A 22,005-nucleotide genomic window follows, 5' to 3' on the forward strand; every position below is an offset into this window, starting at 1 on the left:
GAACTTTCCATCCGAACGCCCATTAGTGTCTAGAAGCTTCGAACAGTTCAAGATTGCATCCGTCCGGACGTAATGGCAAATCATCCGGACGCTCTTCAAAGTTCGAGAAGAATCTAGTGCTCAAGTGCATCCGTCCGGACGACATGGTAATACCGTCCGGATGCCATTCAGTGTTTGACAAGCATTAGGGTTTCTGTCTCAAGACACAGTTATAGGAAGACGGCTGCAACCGTCCGGACGATGTGTGATCCCGTCCGGATGATGTCCTCTATAACGCAAGACGTTCATACAAAGTTCAACTGTCCGGACGTCAATCTTCATGGTTCGGACGATCAAGCTTCAGATATGGAAATTGCGTGCACTAGTTCAACTGTCCGAACATCAGCCTTCAAGGGTCCGGATGCTCCAAGCCTTATTATGGTACTTACGTGCAGCCAAAGTGCAACCGTCCGGACGCTAGGGCAATACTGTCTGAACACGGCCTTGTTATGGAAGCTTTTAGTGCTATTTTGGAAAGGCAGTTGCAGCTTACCATCCGGACGCTCAGTCAAGCCGTCTGGACACCTTCCAGTATTTTGATCTAACTTTTTACTCAAATATCGGATTAGGACAAAATTGGCGTCGTTGGAAAGGTAACGAAAAATGATGTAAATTGATGGTCCGGACGGCCAATAGAAGCATCCGGACTGCCCCCGTCTGGATGGAAACATCAAGCATTCAGATGGCCCTGCGAAAATTCTAGAATTCCTTCATGGGCAAGGAAAGAGTTGCTCGTTCGGACGGCCAAGGCTCCCGTCCGGACGCGCATGCGAGAGACTTCATTTTTTACCTAATTTAGAGCTTCCTAAGCCTATAAATAAGAAGCTCTAGGCATGCATTCAAAACAGAATTCGGTGGTGAATTCCTTACAGCTTAGAGAGGGTATTTAGGGAGATATTGACGACCTGCTAGCTCTTTAGCTTTTTCCTGTGTGTGATTTGATCAGTTGCGAAGTCTATCTTAGGGGTTGGCCCTAAGGTAAATGATTCTATTGAAGACCCTTTTAGGTAGGAGACCTGGTTGGGAGGCGTTCGTGTTGGGTTACACATTAGAGTTCAAGGTACGACCACTGCATCAGGGGTATGTGAGTGCTACTACTTTGTAACTAGCTTTGTCTTCTGAATAGTGGATATCCTGGGTTTGGCTGCCCCGTAGTGGTTTTTCTCTTAATTGAGTTTCCACTTCGTCAACAAAATATTTGTCTCCTTTAATTTTCGCATTAATATTTTGTTGCACACTGTTCACACGCACTTGTATAAATTAGAAGTCCATTTAATTTTTCAATATATAAGCATATTCAATTAATGCACAATGAATTGAGATATCAAGCAAGAACACATACAATATCTGAAAAGCTATCAAAAGTCAAAAATAAAATTTTGCATCTTCTCCCCATTTTTTTTTTTGGTTGAAAACACTAAAATAGAAAAACAACAACGACATGCTTATTGAAAAGGAACTAACATCTAGTCCCAGCATGTAAGGTAAAATCAAACCTGTCCTCAGGGAGAGAGGTTTAGAAATACCAAGACAGAAAAGCAGTCGCCTGACGTGCTTTTAACTGTCATCTCAAAAAATATCTGTAGAAGTTTCTCAAGAATACAAGAGAAAATATGGGGGATAAAATAAATGGTCCCTCAGGCATGAATAAGATATGACATGATAAACAATGCAATACAAACATACCTGACATGCACTAGGATTTAGGAACCAAAATCCTAACATGGTGAGACTTCACCTTTACTAGGTGAGTCCACTCTCCCTCAAGGGGTGAATGGTCTCATCATTCTTGACCCATACCTGCTTGACCCGTGGAGATGGTTTGCGGGTCATATCCATGTTGGTCATGCTCCTTAGCAAACCTTGCATCAGGCTCAACAACCATTCATAGCCATGGTTGCTAGTGGGCTTCTGCGGCTTTCTCTTGTAGCGCCTTGATTTGTTATTTTTTGATTTGCCAATCTGATAGGCAGGAACAAACTGTTGTTGATACTGTGGAGCCTGAAGTGCTGTAGGAGGTAGAGTGCCTGATGTAGCTCTTGTTGGCAACTTCCTCTGAACCTTCGAATTCTGAGCTTGAAGCTATGGACATTTGGGTCGGATGTGACCGGTGATGCCGTAGTGATGACAGGTGGGCAAGCTAGTTTTGTTTGAATGCTTCTTGATATTCTCTGCAGAATTATAGTTAGCATTCTTACAAATAACATTACCCTTACCTTTTATATGTCTCCTATACGGAGGGACATATTTTGATGAGGAAAAATCTTCAACGTCACTTTTCCTCAGAGCATCCTACTTAATCCAAGGCTTGTGGGATTTCAACAAATAACAATTTGGCCTAATATGACCAATTTTTCCACAATTATGACAAGTAGGAATAAACCTACCTCGTGTTCCTGATTCCTTGGACTTTGGCATCACATGATTATTTAAGCGAGAATTTTCTAAACAAGCTGTATCTACTATCACAGGCTTAATATCAATAGAATCTAATTCAAAATTAGAAGCATGTGAAGTAGAAGTACTCGTGTCATCAACATTTAAAGCAGGCTTGTTAGAAATATCTGAACGAATACAAAGCATGCTCTTCAAATTATCACTTAAGAATTTTTTCAATAGATCTTTAGATTCTTTTAACTTATTCTCAAGTGTATCAATAATGTTAAATAACATGGTATTCTCAGATCTCAAAGAGTCAATCAAAACATGTGATTCAGATAATTGAACAATCAAAGACTCTTTTTCTTGCTTCAACTTTTTGAGCTCTTTTGGAGAAACAATTTTATCCAATTTAGCAAAAACTTTAGAGAGCTCAATTTCATAATTTTCTTCAGATAATTGAGAGAAATCCATGATAAAAGGTGTAGTTAAAAAAATAGAAGTCATAAGAGATGAGGATCACATTCAGGAAATAAATCCTTAACAGAGTGTACCCGCTCTGATACCAATTGAAAATTATTGGACTTCAAATTTAAAACAAGTGTGTGCAATAGTGTGCAACTAAATATCATAATGCATAAATTAAAGAGACAGATATTTTGTTGACGTAGTGGAAATTCAGTTAAGAGAAAAATCACTCCTGGGCAGCCAAACCTAGGATATCCACTATTCAGAAGACAAAGCTAGTTACAAAGCAGTAGCACTCACACAACCTTATGCAGCAGTGGTTGTACCTTGAACTCTAATGTGTAACCCAACACGAACACCTCCCTACCAAGTCTCCTACTTGAAGGGGTCTTCAATGGAATCATTTACCTTAGGACCAACCCCTAAGATAGACTTCAATTTCAGCACAGCAACAACAATTGTCAACGGCTCGAGAGTGAGCAGATCAGCACAGTAACTTTAAAATATAACTCTCTAAGCTCCACGGAATTTAATACCAAATTCTTGTTGTTCTCACGCCTAGGGACCTCTATTTATAGGCTGCAGGTTCAAATGAGCATCTGGCTTGAAAAACCTAGGCGCCGTCCGGACAGTAGACATAAGGCATTTGGACGAACAACTCGTCTTTCCAAAATTTTGCTGAAATTCTTTCCTGATTTGAGCCATGTCAGGACGGTGTTGCCCTATCGTCCGGACGGTCGCACCTTAGTTGCATGCAATTTTCATATCAAGGCTTCGTGCATCCAGACCATAGAGCATGTCGTCCGAACAGTTGAATTGATGCACGCAATTTCCATATATGTAGCTCGCGCGTCCGGACCATGAAGACTGGCGTCTGGATGTCTTGATTTTGAATGGACGACTTGCCTTAAGGATGCGCCCTTCTGGATGGGAATCCACATCGTCCGGATGGTTGCAACTATCTTCCCATATCTGTGTTTTGGAAAGAAATCCCATAGTTGATCGAACATTGAGTGGCGTCCATACGTGCTGCTGAAACGCCTGGACAGATGCAAGCTGGAGTAGTTCGAAGCTTCTCGACACAGAGGAAGGTCCGGACGAAAAGTTCTCGTCTTCTAGACGGATGCAAGGGATCCAATTTCTTTAACTTGGAATCTGTGCAGAATCTTCTAGAAACATATCTTTGAAGAAGACTTCTGAAAACTGACTGAACCCTTAGTTAAAAGCATCATTGTTTATGTTATTGACTGATGAGTGTCCAGGCGTTTCACCAGGCCGTTCGGACGATAAACTCAGGACCTGACTTTTACTGAGCTGTAGACTTTGTAGAGTCTTCTTGGAGTCCAAAAGTTCCTTCTTGATGCTTGTGACACTGATCTTGTCATAATAAGGCCATTTCCATATCAGAGAAATAAACTCTAAATATTTGAAGACTTTGAACTGATACGACATCCCTGTGGAATCAGCAACATTACATAGAAGTGATTTTGTCCAATAGAATGCAGCCAACACAAAAAATAACAGATTTCATATTAGCATAGAACCAATGTAAGTAGGAGTGCTAGTAGCCACCCCAGTATGAAAAGCTATGATATGCAGGAAAATAGTTTTGAACTGTCCAATTTGTATTGAAGAGAGAAACCTCATGGCTAATCTAATAGTATTCGATATGGAGGGGTTCGATATCATTCTTGGGATGGATTGGTTGTCAAACAATCTTGCCATCATTGATTGTCGCAGTAAAGAGATAATTTTTCATTTACTAGCTGACACCTAGTTCAAATTTGTTGGAACTAAGGTGAGCAATACCCCACGATTGATTCCAGCAACACAAGTCAAACAATTGATATTAGAAGGATGCCAAGTTTATCTAGTGTTCATAAAAGAATCATCTCATCAAGAAAAGAAGATAGAAGACATACCCATGGTTGAAGAATTCCTTGACGTTTTTCCAAAGGATCTTTCAGGACTTTCTCCAGATAGAGAAATAGAATTCTGCATTGAACTAACTCCAGGAACAGCTCCGATATCCAAATCACCCTACCAGATGGCATCAACTGAATTAAAAGAATTGAAGACCCAGGTACAAGAATTGTTGGACAAAGGATTTATTCGCCCTAGTGTATCGCTATGGGGAGCACCAGTTCTTTTTGAGTGGAAGAAGGACGGGATGATGCGAATGTGTATTGATTATCGAGAGCTCAACAAGACTACCATCAAGAACAAATATCTGCTACCACGCATTGACGATTTGTTTGACCAGTTACAAGGTGCTGAATTATTTTCAAAAATTGACCTTTGTTCGAGGTATCATCAACTGAAGATAAGGAGGGAAGACATACCCAAGACGACTTTCTGCAAACACTACGGCCACCACGAGTTCTTGGTAATGCCGTTCAGATTAGAAAATGCACCAGCAGCCTTCATGTACATGATGAATCGAGTCTTCAAAGAATTTTTTATTATTGAGAGCTCAACAAGATTACCATCAAGAACAAATATCCGCTACCACGCATTGATAATTTGTTTGACCAGTTACAAGGTGCTGAATTATTTTTGAAAATTGACCTTCGTTCGGGGTATCATCAACTAAAGATAAGGAGGGAAGACATACCCAAGACGGCTTTTTGCACACACTACGGCCACTATGAGTTCTTGCTAATGCCGTTCGGATTAGCAAATGCCTTCATGTACATGATGAATCGAGTCTTCAAAGAATTTTTGGATCAGTTCGTGGTAGTATTTATTGATGATATTTTAATCTATTCCAAGAGCCCAGAAGAACATGAAGACCACTTGAGAATTATTCTACAAAAGCTTAGAGATGAGCTACTCTATGCTAAATTCTCCAAGGGCGACTTTTGTAGGGTGGGCAATTCGGGTTCACGGGTTGGGTTCGTGTCAACCCGACTGACCCGATTACATAAACGGGGCTGACACGAACCAGACCCGATTATTGATCGGGTTGGGACACGCGACCCGATTAATAATTGGGTAACCCGAACACGACCTGACAAACCCGACTAATAAACGTGTCACCCGTTTACCTGACACAACCCGACACCAATTTCATAATATGCATGTTTTTTCGTGGAAAAAAAAATACTTTTTTGGGTAGAGCATTAATTATAAGTATATTACTTCAAATATAAAGTAACCGGTGCTTGATGTTGAGTCTAGTTGACACATATCAATGATATCATTGTCTCACTTCATTGCTTGAGGGAAAGAAGGGTCAGATTCTGGATTTACATAGACAAGGAAGTTCTACAAGGTTGAATTGTTGAGCAAATGGGAAAACTAGGTTCCATACTAATTACTAAGCTAAGAGCATTATTTGAAGCTTGGGCTTCTCTTACTCTACATTCCTAGTTGTGGTAATACCTTTGAAATTTATTTTCACCTAAATGAGGTTTGAAGTTGGCGTGGTTACAGCGTTTTTTCATCATTCCATAATTTTATTTTATTTTTTTTTTCTAATTGATAACGGAAAAGGGTTCCAAACACCAAAGGGGGGTCCTTCATACTTCATGAACTGATACCTCTAAATACAGAAGCCACACCGCATGCAAAAGAGAAGCTTCATCCCATGGAAGGTAGTTCCAAGCCTTAGTTTACACAGACTTCCCAAGTTTATCAAGCACATACGGCATACAGAAAACAAGCACCTCGGAGACAACTGACAAAAAAAAAAACCACCAATGGTGGGGTACGATGAAGGTTGGCAAACACAAATTAAACTTAACACAAAAAGAAAAATGCTAAATTGTTCCTCTAAAATTAAACTTAACACATAACTAAAAATTTTACAACTAATAAAGACAAAACAGAATTCAGTTTCAAGGCAAAACAAAACCCATAATTAAAACAAACCCCATAAAAGGAGCTCATCCACATATAAGCCAATGTCAAGGAATATTAATTGAATTTGTTCCTGATGAACTTGGAACATCATTGGAATTGAGATTCAAAGTTAAAATATCTTCTTCAGACTCATCAAACTTTATTTGTGTCAATTCTACATCAAAAGATAAGATGAATTAGTGTAATAAATAAATAAATAAATATATATATATATATATATATATATATATATATATATATATATATATATATATATATATATATATATATATATATATGTATGTATGTATATAAGTTAATGAAAAAAATAAATATACAAATAATAAATATTACCTTTCTCTTCAAATAACCAATCCCGAGTGCATACTAGTGCCTCAACAATATCAGGTTTGAGCAAACTCCTATATTGATCAATTATACGTCCACCAACACTAAAAGTAGATTTTGAAGCAACAGTAGAAATAGGAATACTCAAAACATCACGAGCCATAGCAGCAATTATAGGATAACGAAATTCATTTCCTTTCCATTATGAAAGAATGTCAAAATGTCCATCCTCATCAATTATCAGTCTGGGTTCATCAAAATAAAGTTCTAATTGATTCTTATTTGCTAGAACATTACTCCCGCCAGAACTATGAAACGCCTACAATTAAAATAAGATAACGTGAACATAATTTACTAAGTAGTTAGAAGCATATATATTATATTCTAAGTTACAAACAATAACACATAAATCACAAAATAAACATATAATTTTACCTTCATCGTTGCGGAAGTCCGCTTGACAGCCTTGACTTGTGGTTGGGGTACTTGGGAATTAACATGTCTTGCATCAAGAGATATGGAGCTTGAAGATGAAGATAAGGAACCACCGTACTCCATAAAAAGATAGACAAATTTATCACGAACATGACAATACTCCATAGAATTATTAACTCCATAAAGCCTCAAATAACAGAAATTTACAAGTTCAAGCTTGTAGCGAGGATTCAACGAAACTGCAATAGCCAACACTACACTAAATTCTGACCAATATTTCTCAAATTTAGAGAGCATATGTGTTGCCATTAATCTCTTATATTCATCTTCGCTCTCAACTTCTTCCTTCAAGGCTATAAATATGTCAAAAATCACAGGAAAGTAGAGGTTGGCTGTGGGATACTTGGTACTAGAAAACTCACATGTAGCATGGTAAAATGGAGCCAAAAAACAACATATATGAGTCGCTTGTTCCCACTCAGGTGCAGTAGGGCAATGCTTATAGTTTGAATCAATCATCTCTAAATAACTAAAAGCACTCCGATAATGAATAGCAGTCTCAAGCATAAGATATGTTGAATTCCATCTAGTTGGCACATCTTGTTTTAGTCCCTTTCTACTATCCAATGACATTTTATTCACAGCCAAAAGGAAATTTTGTTTTCTCATTTGTGATCCTCTAACATACTTCACACTGTCACGGATCTTTTGGAGAGCACTATCAATCTCTTTCAAACCATCTTGAACTATCAAATTGAGAATGTGTGCACAACAACGAATGTGAAAAAACTCGCCTTCACAAACAAGGGCTTTCTTTTTCTTCAATTGATTTCTTAATAAACCAACACAAACATCATTAGAAGAAGCATTATCCAATGTTATACTGAAAACCTTGGTTTCAATCCCCCACTCTCCTAGCAAATTATACGTCTTTTCACACAAAGAAATACCATTATGTGGTGGGGGCATGAATGAAAAGTTTAACTCCCTTTTAGTTAAGACCCAATTCTTGTCAATAAAATGTGTTGTGAGACACATATATCCATCAGTAGTCAAAGAAGTCCACAAATCAGATGTTAAACAAATCCTACCAGGACAATCATTCAACATAAATTTAACCTTTTGCTTCTCCCTCATATGCAAATTTTTCAAATCAGCCTTAAGGGTATTCCTAGAGATAAAAGGTGCATCAGGATGCAAATATTTTATCATCTCTCTCAAGCCCTCATACTCAACAAATCTAAAAGGCAAATCATGCTTAATGACCAAAGCAAACAACAGTTCTCTAAATTTTTTGGGACAAAATTTAGAGTTACTTAAAGACAGAGATCCCTGACTTCTGGATAAAAGCATCTGTCCAACATCACGAGTGTCTCTCCTCGGACAATTGTCTATGTGGCGCTTCAAATTTCCAGTTACATAAGTACTTGGAGCCAAGTATACAGTACCACACAATTTACGTTTTGCCTTTAACTTCTCACCCTCCTTACCATGAATGGCATCAAAATGTTCCCAAACGGTTGAAGTCCTCCTACGCTTGTGGCCTTTTCCGCCTTTTCCCTCTTTCTCCACACAAACAGAGTCATCTTCTTCTTCTATTGTAGTCAATTCAACCACATCATCCTCAAATTCTCTAACAATATCATCACCAAGTACTTCATTACTCATCTGCACATATCATTATTAGTAAATTAGTTCTTCAATCCAAATTAGATAGTATATAAAATTTAGCTCACAAAGACAACTTGCAACTTAAAAGGCTAATAATCTTACCTGCTCAGGCTGCTCTTGATCTTGATTCATGATTGGACACAAGTAACCTAATAGATGAGCTGTGTAGGCTAGTTCGTTTGTCTATAAAAGCTACACAGATTGCAAAAGAGTATTAGCATTTTGAATATATATAGACTAGATTAAAAGAAATTTATCTAATATAGTTTGAATAAAACTTTATAAATAAAAAATGAATTGCTTGCTAATTGCTATATATATATATATATATATATATATATATATATATATATTTGAGATAGGACAAATTTAACTCGACAATTCAACATTATTGATGGGGCAGATATGGACCATATGGTACAAATTGGCTCCAGGTAGGCAGGTACTCACGTTGGAAAAGCATGGGGTCATAAGTTCATAACATGACTTTCCCCCAAACTTTTCTGTTTCTAGTTAAAATTATATTTGTAGAAGTAACCTCATATATAGCCATATAGGGCCGAGAATTATGACTATCAAATATCAATGATGAAGACTAGAAAGCGAGGGAGCTTGCCAACCAATATTTACACATGGTATTCTCGATCACCGAATGGAAACCAAAAAGTCATGCTCCTGCACTGGCTTTTGTCCAGGTGCAATGCTGAGGAACCAATCAATGGGTTTGAACTTTGAACCCATATGTGATTCTCACATGGATATATATATATATATATATATATATATATATATATATATATATATATATATATATATAAATGCAAAATTTCCTGTATTTAAATGTAAAAAATCGAAACCATCATCTTCCCCCCCCCCCCAACATATATATATATAATAACCATGAAAGCTGAGGTGCATAATGCATATGGCATGTTCTGCTTTCAAAGTTCTCATCCTGCCAAATGCCGTGAATTTGCACTGTTGAAGACTTGAAGTAATTATCAATTATGAATTTATGAACCACTTGAAAATAAAATTAAAAAATTAAAAATCAAAAAAAAAAAAAAAGCTGACTAATTATGGACAGAATAATTAAAAGCCATTAAATTCATCAATTCAATAAAATAGCAATTAGCAACGATCTGAGTTAAAAATCAAAAGGAAAAACCGAAAAATCCCTTGAGAAAATTTACCCCTCTAGAATCTAGATGGTGGGTCATGGGTCGTGGCGTTCGGACATTTCAGTACGGTGGTGCTACCGTACTGGGCTATTGGTGGTGTCGCCGGGGGGGCGGCGTGCGGGCTACCTGGCAAAATCACAGTGGGCTGTGCCGCTGTGGCCTGTGGGCATGTGTAGATGGCGGGCGTCGCTCTTATCTGCCGGTGGTGGTGTCGCCGGGCGGGCGGGCTGGCGGGCGGCTTGCGGGCCACTGGGCAGTGGGCTAGGGTTCGCACTTCGCACAGTCGCACTTCAGTTCGGGTCACTTCGGGACTTCGGGTTCACGTTCACAAGACACACTTCAGTACTTCACCGTTCTTAACTTCTTTACTTCTTTTCTCTTTAAAAAAATAATAAATAAATAAATAAAGAAGACGGGTCAGAATCCGGTTGACCCAATTCGACCCGAACCCGATTACATAAAACCCAAACCCTATTTTCTCGTGTCGTGTTCGTGTCGGGTTCGTAGGTCGTGTCAAAAATTGCCAACCCTAGAATTTTGGCTCGAAAGGATTTCTTTTCTTGGACACGTAATCTCTAAAGAAGGCATCACGGTAGATCCCAAAAAAATTGAAGCTGTAGTAGACTGGGAAAGACCTACCAACGTCCAAGAGATTAGATGCTTTCTTGGTTTAATAGGTTATTATCAGCGTTTTGTAGAAGGATTTCCAAAAATTTCCGGCCCCTTGACTGTTTTAACAAAGAAGAATGCTCGTTTTGAGTAGACCGACGAATGCGAACATAGTTTTCAAGAGCTAAAGTAAAGATTGGTGACTGCTCCGATTTTGACACTTCCCTCAGGATCCGGTGGGTTTGTTATTTATAGCGATGCTTCTAGGAAAGGACTTGGCTTCGTTCTTATACAAAACGGTAAGGTTGTAGCGTATGCTTCTCGGCAACTCAAGAACCACGAGTTGAACTACCCCAATCATGACTTGGAGCTCGTTGCGGTAGTTTTTGAAAAATGGAATTTGACTTCTAATTTATACAAGTGTGCGTGCGCACAATGTGTTAATAAAATAATGCTGAAATAATACAAGATTTTTGTTAACGAAGTGGAAACTCAATTAAGAGAAAAACTACTCCGGGGCAGCCAAACCCAGGATATCCATTATTCAAAAGACAAAGCTAGTTACAAAGTAGTAGCACTCACATACCCCTGATGCAGTAGTCGTACCTTGAACTCTAACATGTAACCCAACACGAACGCCTCCCAACCAGGTCTCCTACCTAAAGGGGTCTTCAATGGAATCCTTTACCTTAGGGCCAACCCCTAAGATATACTTCAGATTAAGCGCAGCAACATCACACACAACAACGACTTCAGAGAGATCAACTCAGTGTAATAATCTCAGAATATAGCTCTCTAAGCACTAATGGAATTCAATACCGAATTCTTATTGTTCTCAAGCCTAGGGACCTCTATTTATAGGCTTATGGTTCAAATGAGCATCTGGCTTGATAAAAATTAGGCGTCGTCCAGACGGAAGTCATAGGCTGTCCGGACGGACAACTATACGACCGAAATTTCAAAAATTTCGCTGAAAATCTTTCCTAAAATGAGCCGTGTCCGGACGGTGGTGCCCTGTCGTCCAGACGGTCGCATGTCCGTTGCAAGTAATTTCCATATAGAGGCTTCGGGCGTCCGGACCAGGAGGATGGTCGTCCAGACGGCTAATCTGACGCACGCAATTTCCATAACTGATGCTCGCGCATCTGGACCATGATGACTGGCGTTTGGACGTCTGGATTTGAATTGCGATACTTGCCTTATGGATGAGCGCATCCGAATGGAAATCCACGTCGTTCGGACGGTGGCAGTAATCTTCCCATATATGTGTTTTGGAATGAAATCCTGAAGCTTTGGTCGAACATTGAGTGTCGTCTGGACGTGCTGTTGAATCGTTCGGACGGATGCAAGCTGGAGCAGTTCGAAGCTTCTCGACACAGAGTAAGGTCCGGATGGAAAGTTCTCGTCATCTGGACCGACGATACTGTAGACAAAAGAGCATCCGAACAGTATGATATGTCGTCCGAATGGCTGGCACTTTGGACAGATGGGCATCTGGACGGTATGATAATTCGTTCGGACGGCTGGCAGGGAACTGGATTTTTCTGACTTGTAAATTGTATAGAATCTTCTGGAAGCACTCTGAATAGCGGAATCCCTGTTAAAAAGCATCTTTACAAATAAGTACTTTTGTCCAACAGAATGTGGCCAATTACAAATTAACAAACTCCCCCTTTGGCCATTCTGGGACAAAAATCACTTGACTGGTTAAAAATACAATCTCGGTCCAAATAAAAAATTACTCCCCCTTTTTTGTCACAAAGGGACAAAGGGTAAAACAGATTAATGAGAATGAAACACTCAAAAATTACTCCCCCTAACTGTCTCTGAAGGACAAGGGTAAATAGAGTAATAATATCGAAAGATAAAAACATTCTAAAATCCTAATCAATAGGAAACAAGAGAAGAGTCTGCAAGTGGCCCAAAAGAGAGGAACAAAAATCCTCCAAGTATCAATCCTGCTGATGCACTGAAATCAAGTAACGGAGATAAATCCGTATAAAAAGCTGGATTTGTACTACTTCGGCTTCTAGCTCAGGAAGCCGGAACCCATGGACTAAAGAGCTTCAATCTCTTGATTTTGCAAGGCCTGAAACTAGTTATCCGTAGATTGACATCCTCTAAGCAACTGGTCTGCAAGATAAATGAGGAGATTCACCACTGAACCTCTAACTGATAAAGATCCGAGGGAATGCTACGGGAGGCTCTGCATGAGTTAGGAGAAAGAGCTCATCTTAATCCTGATACCTTTGGAATTTGAACATCCGACTTCAACAATTGTCAGTTTTCCAAAGGATCCATCTGTAAGATATTGTGCTGGGAGCTACTAGACGACATATTCTTGAAAAGATTTAAACAAAAATATTTCCAAAAATAACACCACAAAGAAATATTAGATCTTGTCAGTCCCAAAAAGAAAGTGGTATTATGACAGCTGTCAATTGGATGCCCAAGTATTACAAAAGCAAAGATTGCAATCCAAATGACCCAGATATATCAATATCAACCCAACACACAGACATAATAGGATTTTCATGCACACTATCTCAAGAGAATATCCCAACAAATATTCTAATATTCTAAAAGCACAAAAACTTAAAAGAATAACGGAAGACACAATGAAGATCATGGGATGAGAGGAGATGTGCAAAGAATGCCAAAATCTCGGGAGAAATCCACGAGAAAAACACACAACATAATATGATAAAAATGCAGAGATGTGTGTATGGCAGAGAAACAGAAGCAAGGCTTAAACCTATAGAGATCCTGTCTGGACGTGTCACTTAACCGTCTAGATGGCAACTGTTAGGTTAGCATATGGCAAGACTGCTCTCGTCTGGATGTAAGAATAGGTCCGTCTGAACGCTTCACACTGAAAATCTGAAACTTGAGGAAAATTTGCAGAAAAATATTTTTTTCCAAAAGTTATCTTCAAAACACGCGTGTATAATCAACTAATAAAACAATCAAATAGCATTGCAAAACTATGTAAAGATATAAATGAGAGTTAAGTATTCAATAAGCACAAATTTCCCTGCAGATAGCAATTTTAAATAGATTACTCAACTCATGCAATGTATGTGTATGTGAAGACTTTCTCAATAAGGTATGAAATTCACTGATATGACGAAAAGCAACCAGATTTTTCAAACAAGAGAGAAGATTTATGAAAGATCAGCCAAAAGTCTAACCTTATCTTACTAGGGCCTAGCCACCCTCATCTGATACACTCCGCCTAAGATGCAACACCTAATTATTTTACTTGTACCATGAAGGACAAGGTAAAATTTTACTTGCACCATGAAGGACAAGGTTTATTTCAGCACAGAAGCAATGAATGTAAGCATATAGCACAAAAAACTAAAGAGTTACTGCTTGATTCTAGTGATGCTGCAACCTAGAGAGTGCCAGAATATTTAGGTTCTAGGTTCAACTAGCATGTGGTCAATTTGACCATCTTAATCAAAGACATCTATCTCATTAGAATTTCTAGAAGCAAGAAGTCAAAGAGGAAAATGATGTACCTTAGGGGAGCCTTGGATAGTGCACATTTTCATTGCATGAGGAAAGTAACTATCTATCATTAAGATGCCACAAGAAAACTTAGCAGATATCATGCATAAACTCTCAATGATATATAAGCATATTTAATCAATGCTTAACGAACTGAGATATCAGGCAAAAACACATACAATATCTAAAAAGCTATCAAAAGAAAAAAAAAAATAAAGCTCCGCATCTTCTCCCCCAATATGTTTTTCTTTTTTTCTTTTTTCTTTTTTTTGTTGAAAACAAATGAGTCAGAAAAACAACAAGAACATGCTTATGAAAAGGAAATAACATCTAGTCCAAGCATGTAAGGTAAAACCAAACCTGTCCTCATGGAGAGAGGTTTAGAAATACCAAAACAGAAAAACTGCCGCCGGACGTGCTTTAAACTGCCATCCCCAAAAAAAATATCTGCAGAAGTTTCTCTAGATAACAAGAGAAAATATGGGGGATAACATAAACAGTTCCTTAAACAGAATCCAAAGCATGAATAAGATATGACATGAAAAAAATAATGCAATGCAAACATACCTGATATGCACTAGGATTTAGGAACCAAAATCCTAGGCATGGTGAGACTTCACATTTACTAGGTGAGTCTACTCCCCATCAAGGGGTGAATGGTCTCATTATTCTTGACCCATACCTGCTTGACCCGTGGAGATGGTTTGCGAGTCATGTCCATGTTGGCTATACTCCTTAGCATACCTTGTATTAGGCTCATCAATCCTTCATAGCCATGGCTGTCATTGGGCTTGTAGCGCCCCAGATTTTAAGACATATAATTTAATGTCTTAAATTGAATTTCAGATCTAATAATAATGTTAAAGAATAAATATTTATGTGAATAAATAATCATTTGTTTTGTAAACTGTTTTATAAAAATATCCTATTGATTTATGAACATTGTTTTAACGAAACAGATATTTATTCTATACCCGAAATTACTGAGTTAATAAATTAGACAAGATAGTTAATCACTAGATTAATTAACTTCATTATTATTTCAGTTTGTATAAAATGGTATTAAAAGTCCCGGTGTATGAAACTCAAATAGCTGATTATGATCTCTCTGTACGTCATCCCTTACGTTTTATTCCACTTAAGGCCTTTTTAAAATCAACTCACGCTCTCCAGCTCCCTCCACTCATCACCCTCGCATTTTTAAAATTCATTCAGCTCGTACTCCGCTCTGATTTAAAAGTACTCACTAGCCTGCTCTCTACCTCCTACACTCATTACTCTCACATTTATAAAACGCACCCTCACCCCTCTGAAAATCGCATTTCTTCAATGTTTCACTGACGGTCTCCTTTCTTCTCCTTTCTTTATTTTCTTCCTTCTTCTCTTTTCTTATTCTTCTCTTTACTTCGTCTAAATCTAAGGAGACCGAGAGGGATTGAAAGAGAGAGAAGGGGAGAGGCTGAGTGTGAGGATCCGTTCGGTGGTGGGTCGACGCCGGCAGGAACAGAGGTCGGAGGAGCAGAACCCGACGAACCAGATGAACGGCGGCCCTGGAGCCCGACTTCCGGCAAGGCAAAGATGATCCGATGGCCGGAAGCTACCTTTCCGGCGGATCCGAGCTCTGACCCAGTGAAGTTCAGCGCGATCTTCGGTGATTGGGGGCTGTTCTCCGGTGGTTTTTGACGATAGAGGACTGCCGGCAAACTGAGGAGAACCCGGTTCTGCCAGCGATGGTTTTTCGACGAGTTTCGGTGCGAATCCGGCGAGTCCCAGTTTGTTTCCGGCCGTGTCCTTCCGGTGGCCCGATGACGCGCTTCTGACAGCACAGTGACGACTCCAGCAGTGTTCTTCCGCCAATTTCAGTGGATTTTCTGTAGAAAATCCCTAGGTAATTTCTTGTGATTAAATTGGTTTAACCTTGTTGATTTTGAATGGGTTCTGGTTGGACTGATTAACTAGGTATTTTGGTGTTAATTTAAATTATGATTATGGGTACTTTGAATTTATGATCATTGTGTGTGAGATGTGTACTGGCAGGGAGTGTATTTTGTGGGTTCAGCCAATTTGGAAGGTATATATTTACATGGGATTATTTGATGGGTATTGTGATTTTGTAGATGTAGTCTTGATAAGCTGTGCTTGTGATGTATCGTTTTTAGTGTATTATGTGGTGATATTATTAATGAATTGAGATTGGTTAATTGAGGTTATATGCTGATTGATATTCCATAAAAAATGATTAGATGTACTAAGTAATAATATTGGGACTTAATCATATTATGTTGAGTAATAAATAATGTAGATGATTGTTCATGTGTATACAATAGGATATATATATCAATAAACGGATCTATGTAATCGAGTGATGATGTTAACACTCGGTGTGTATAAATGTGTTTATTGCAGAAGATGAATTAAGAGGCTGCACAAAAGGCTGTAAGTATCTCTATACTTACTGAGGACGAAGCTGGTGGATTTTTTCATAATATTGTGTTTACTGCTTTATTTAATTTGTTTGTGCATGTGAATTTACATGTTTTATAATTTAATTAAACTGTGTAATAACAAAGCTGGTGAATGCAGCGGGGGTGCGTGCTGTTGCCAGTGGGACCTTTGGTTCCCATGAAAGATAACAATAAATAAATCCTGTAACCGTAGGTTTACAGGCCAGCTGGGACCTTTGGTTCCTAGCCCAAGATGAAATAAGCTTTAAGTGAGAGTTGGCGAATACAGCGGGGGGTGAAGGTATTGCCAGCTGGGACCGTAGGTTCCCACAACCCGTTAATCCGGACCGTAGGTTCCATCACGAGAGGAGTGCAAAAGATGATAATTAAACCTTGCATATAAAACTGTCATATTACTGTTTTATGGTTATGTATATATTCAATCTATGACTGTGATTAGCTACCATGGATCATATATTGCATATACACGTGATTATAAAACTATATTTGCATTATGTTGCATTTAATAAATAAATCGGCATTCATTATATTATTGGAAACAGTGGACTCACTTAGGGTGTTTTGTGTTTTTGTTTCTATATATATATGTATATTGGTGCAGGTTTTTATAGATGAAGATTAGAGCTCAAGAGGTTCTAAAGCTAAGGACACATAGATTATATTTTGTTTATAGTTTTCTGTGTTCATAACATTTTATGTTGACAAGATTGCTAATAATTTCCATGTATTCTCTGGTGTCACTATTGACACATATTTCCATGTATTTGTCCTAAGTATTTTCTAATGGATGTCTAGAGGTATTTTTAGTTAGAAGCTCTGATGTGTTATTTAACTCCAAATCTGTTGGATAAAAATATATTCCGCTGCGAGAGTTATCTCTAATGTAGTAATGTCACGTGGAAACTGGAGGTTTCCGCTAACAAATTTACAGGCTCAAATTCGGGGCGTTACAGGGCTTCTGCGGCTTTCTCTTGTAGGGCCTTGATTTGTTCTTCTTTGGTTTGACACTCTGATTGGCAAGAACAAACTTTTGCTGATGCCGTGGAGCCTGAAGAGTCGTAGGAGGTAGAGTGCCTGATGTAGCTCTTGTTGGCAGCTTCTTTTGAACCTTCGACTTCTGAGCCTGAAGCTGTGGACATTTGGGTCGGATGTGACCGGTGATGCCACAGTGATGACTGGTGGGCAAGCTTCTTTTGTTTGAATACTTCTTGACATTCTCTACAGAATTATGATTAGCATTCTTACAAACAACACTGCCCTTACCTTTTATATGTCTCCTATGAGAAGGGAGATATTTTGATGAAGAAGAATCTTCAGTTTCACTTTTCCTCAGAGCATCCTACTTAATCCAAGGCCTGTGGGATTTCAACAAATAACAATTTGGCCTAATATGACCAATTTTCCCACAATTATGACAAGTAAGAACAAACTTACCTCGTGTTCCTAATTCCTTGGACTTTGGCATCACATGATTATTTAAGCTGTATCTACTATCACATGATTAATATCTAATTCAGAATCAGAAGCATGTGAAGTAGAAGCACTCATATCATCAACAATTAAAGCAGGCTTGTTAGAAACATCTGTGTGAATACAAAGCATGCTCTTCAAATTATCACTTGAGAATATTTTCAAGAGATCTTCAGATTCTTTTTATTTATTCTCAAGTGTATCAATAATGTCAATTAGCATGGTATTCTCAGATCTCAAAGAGTCAATCAAAGCATGTGATTCAGATAATTGAACAATCAAAGACTCTTTTTCTTGCTTCACCTTTGTAAGCTCTTTTGGAGAAACAATTTTATCTATTTTTGCAAAAACTTTAAAGAGCTCAATATCATAATTTTCTTCAGATAACTGAGAGAAATCCATGATAAAAGGTGTAATTAAAAAAATAAAAGTTACAAGAGATGAGGATCACACTCAGGAAATAAATCCTAAACAGAGTGTACTTGCTTTGATACCAAATGAAAAATGGAATTTGACTTCTAATTTATACAAGTGTGTGTGCACAATGTGTCAACAAAATAAAACGGAAATAACACAAGATTTTTGTTAACGAAGTGGAAACTCAATTAAGAAAAAAACCACTCTGGGGCAGCCAAACCCAGGATATTCACTATTCAGAAGACAAAGCTAGTTACAAAGTAGTTGCACTCACATACCCCTGATGCAGTGGTCGTACCTTGAACTCTAACGTGTAACCCAACACGAAAGCCTCCCAACCAGGTCTCTTACCTGAAGGGGTCTTCAATGGAATCCTTTACCTTAGGGTCAACCCCTAAGATAGACTTCAGATTAAGCGCATCAACAGCACAGACAACAACGGCTTCAGAGAGATCAACTCAGCTCAAAAATCTCACAATGTAGCTCTCTAAGCACTAATGGAATTCAATACCGAATTCGTACTGTTCTCAAGCCTAGGGACCTCTATTTATAGACTGACGGTTCAAATGAGCGTCTGGCTTGATAAAAACTGGGTGTCGTCCAGACGGAAGTCATAGGCCGTACGGACGGACAACTGTGCGACCGAAATTCGAAAAATTCCTTATAGCACAAAAACTTTAAATAATAACGGAAGACACAATGAAGATCATGGGATGAGAAGAGATGTGGAAAGAATGCCAAAATCTCCGGAGAAATCCACGAGAGAAACACACAACATGCCATGATAAATCAATAAAAATGCAAAAATGTGTGTATGGCAGAGAAAGAGACAAGTCTAAAACCTATAGAGATCCTGTCCGGATGTGTCACTTATCCATCCGAACGGCTACTGCTAGGACAACGTATGGCAAGACTGCGCTCTTCCAGACGTAAGAATAGCTCTGTCCTAACGCGTCACACTGAAAATCTGAATCTGGAAAAAAATTTGCAGAAAAATATTTTTCCCTAGAGTTAGCTTCAAAACACACATGTATACTCAACTGATAAAACAGTCAAATAGCATTGCAAATATATGCAAAGATATAAATGAGAGTTAAGTATTCAATAAGCACAAATTTTCCTGCAGATAGAAATTTTAAATAGTTTACTCAACTCATGCAAAGGTATGAATTTAACTGATATGACCAAAAGCAACTAGATTTTATGGACAAGAGAGAAAATCAATGAAAGATCAGTCAAAAGTCAAACCTTATTAATTACTAGGGCCTAGCCACCCTCATCTGATACACTCCCCTTAAGATGCTGCACCTAATTGTTTTAATTGTACCATGAAGGACAAGGTAAAATTTTACTTGCACCATGAAGGACAAGGCTTATTTTAGCACAGAAGCAGTGAATGTACATATATAGCGCATAATTCATAAGAGTAACTGCTTGATTCTTTTGATGCTACAACCTAGAGAAAATGCCAAAAATTTTAGGTTCTAGGTCAATTTGGCCATCTTATCAAAAACCTCTTCTCTTATCCAGAATTTCTAGAAGCAAGAAGTCAGAGAGGAAAATGATGTACCTAAAGGGAGCCTTGGATAGTGCACATTTTCATCGCATGAGGAAAGTAACTATCTATCATTAAGATGCAACAAGAAAACTTAGCAGATATCATGCATAAACTCTCAATGATATATAAGCATATTTAATCTTGGATAGTGTGTGCAACAAGTGTCAACAAAAATTAAGCACAGTAGAAAATAAAAGACACATAGTTTTTGTTGACGAAGTGAAAACTCAATCAAAAGAAAAACCACTTCAGGGCAGCCAAACCCAGGAATTTCACTATTCAGAAGACGAAGCTAGATACAAGATAGTAACACTCACATGTACCGATACAGTGGTCGTACCATGCTCTCTGACGTGTAACCCAACACGAACGCTTCACAACCAGGTCTACTACCTGAAGGGGTCTTCAATGGAATTCCTTACCTTAGAGCCGACCTCTAAGATAGACTTCAGTTGTAGCACAGCACACTTGAAACGGCTTCAGAGGGATCTTGAACTTCTCTGAGCTCTTGTGAAATTCAATACCAAATTCTTGCAGTTTCAATGCCCAGGGGCCTCTATTTATAGGCTGAGGTGCAGAATGGGCGATAGCTGTAATATGTACGGATTCCGTCCAGACGGACAATTGTGCGACAAATTTTCCAAAAATTTTGCTGAAAATCTTTCCTGTTTAAGAGTCGCGTCCGGACGGTGAGACACTGACATCCGGACGGTCATACGTCCGCTGCAAGTAATTCCATATAAGGCTACGTTCGTCTGGACCTAAGGGGATGAACGTCCGGACGGCAATTCTTCAACACGCAATTTCCATATCTGCTATGCGTGCTTCCGGACCATGAGAGGCAGACGTCCGAACGGTTGAAGTCGAATCGGCAATTTCAATAATAGTTGCACGTGCGTCCGGACCAAGGCTGACTGACGTTCGGAAGGTGATATTTGAATTGTAATTCTTGCCTTATTTATGTCTGCATTCGGACGGTGTGTCAATCTTCCCATATTCTGAACTTGGAAAGAATTTGAAGCTGATCGATCACTATTGGGCGTCCGGATGGGCTGCTGAGAGGTCCGGACGGATGAAAGCTGGAACAGAAGCTTCTCGATACAGTAAAGAGTCTGGACGAATGATGCTGGTCTGTCTGGCGTCCGGTCAAGATGAACACGTCGTCCAGATGGATGGAACAGTGGACAGATGGACGTCCGGACGGGATTAAACGTCGTTTGGACGGCTGATAGGGAATCTGAAATCTTCTATCTTTTTTGCAGTGCAGAGTCTTCTGAAAATGCTCTGACAAGTGGAATCCCTGTTTACAGCATCTTTACACATAAGTGATTTTGTCCAAACACAGAATGAGGCCAAAATACTAACAAACTCCCCCTTTGGCTATTCTGGAACAAAAATCAATTAACCGGTTTGGAAATACATTCCCGGTCCAATAATAAAAATTACTCCCCCTTTTTGTCACAAAGGGACAAAGGTTAAAACAAAGTAATAAAAGCCAACTGTCATAAAAATTACTCCCCCTAACGGTCTCAGAAGGACCCGGGTAAACAGAGTAATATTAGCTTAAGTGTTTAACAAAAAACAGAGAATAACAAAAAGTCTCAAAATA

Source organism: Alnus glutinosa, chromosome 9, assembly GCF_958979055.1.
Source record: "Alnus glutinosa chromosome 9, dhAlnGlut1.1, whole genome shotgun sequence".
In the NCBI taxonomy this organism is placed as follows: domain Eukaryota; kingdom Viridiplantae; phylum Streptophyta; class Magnoliopsida; order Fagales; family Betulaceae; genus Alnus; species Alnus glutinosa.